The sequence below is a fragment of the Bison bison genome, unplaced genomic scaffold (assembly GCF_000754665.1).
Source record: "Bison bison bison isolate TAMUID 2011002044 unplaced genomic scaffold, Bison_UMD1.0 scf7180017516499, whole genome shotgun sequence".
NCBI lineage: Eukaryota > Metazoa > Chordata > Mammalia > Artiodactyla > Bovidae > Bison > Bison bison.
The window spans coordinates 1-901 of record NW_011401756.1 but is presented as its reverse complement, the minus strand read 5'-3'; the positions used below and the strand labels follow the sequence as shown (position 1 = coordinate 901).

Sequence of the window (901 nt, the reverse complement as noted above, 5' to 3'; positions counted from 1 at the left end):
ATGTTAAAATATTGGATGTTTGACAAACTTTCCTAGCACTGTGAAACCAGATATAAGTCCTGAAGCAACTTAAAGTGGTATTTTACTGTATATATAAAATATATTTTTTCATTGAGGATCATATTCTTTCTAACATGTTACCTGTTAAACTACTAATGGAGGTGTTTTATTTGATGCTATTTAGTTGGTTTCATTAAAGGAATACATTTTTATAACTTAGCTTTGCTTGTCAGTTTTACCTTGGTTTATAAAGAAACTAAATAATGTAATCCTTTGATTTTAGTTACAGACCTACTATAATCCAAATTTCAAAAGAGGTCATCCTCAACTTTTATTAAGAGTGCAAAGAAGAGTTGGGATTAATAATGTGTCTCAAATATCTTCATTAGTGCAAGATAACAAGAAGCATGTTAAAGCAAGTGTCAACGAAGATGATCGTAACTCTGAATTTATTCCAGAAATTAGTAGAGAGAGCGCATTTTCAGCCTCCGCAAGTTTACGTGTGCCTTTCATACAAAAGCCTCATACCATCCAGATTGTCACTAATACAAATGCCCTATCTCCATGTGACTTACCTAACCACCCATCACCAATATCGGTTAGACAAACAGAACAGATTTTGGTAAATCAACCTGCTGTTTTAAAAAAGTTGAGCATTTTTAATTGGCATTCACATAGCAGCTACACTCAAGTAAATGGCCCCATTGAGGACTTTGCTACTACAACTACATCTACTTCTCAGAACCACATTGTATCCCCATTACAGAGCACTTATTCTGGACTGATGGTGGAGCCTTCGAAATTTCCAGTCAGGCATAGCAATATGTCAGGCCATGACAATCCTTTTCCTAACCTGCAAGAGACAGGCAACTCGTGGTTCTCAGTGCCAACAAGCACTTAC

General features: G+C 35.7%; 1 pseudogene; it reads left to right on the top strand.

The window, feature by feature from the left end:
• Positions 1–241: 241 nt before the first annotated feature.
• Positions 242–898, top strand: LOC104995742 (annotated as a pseudogene).
• The last annotated feature ends 3 nt before the right edge of the window (positions 899–901 follow it).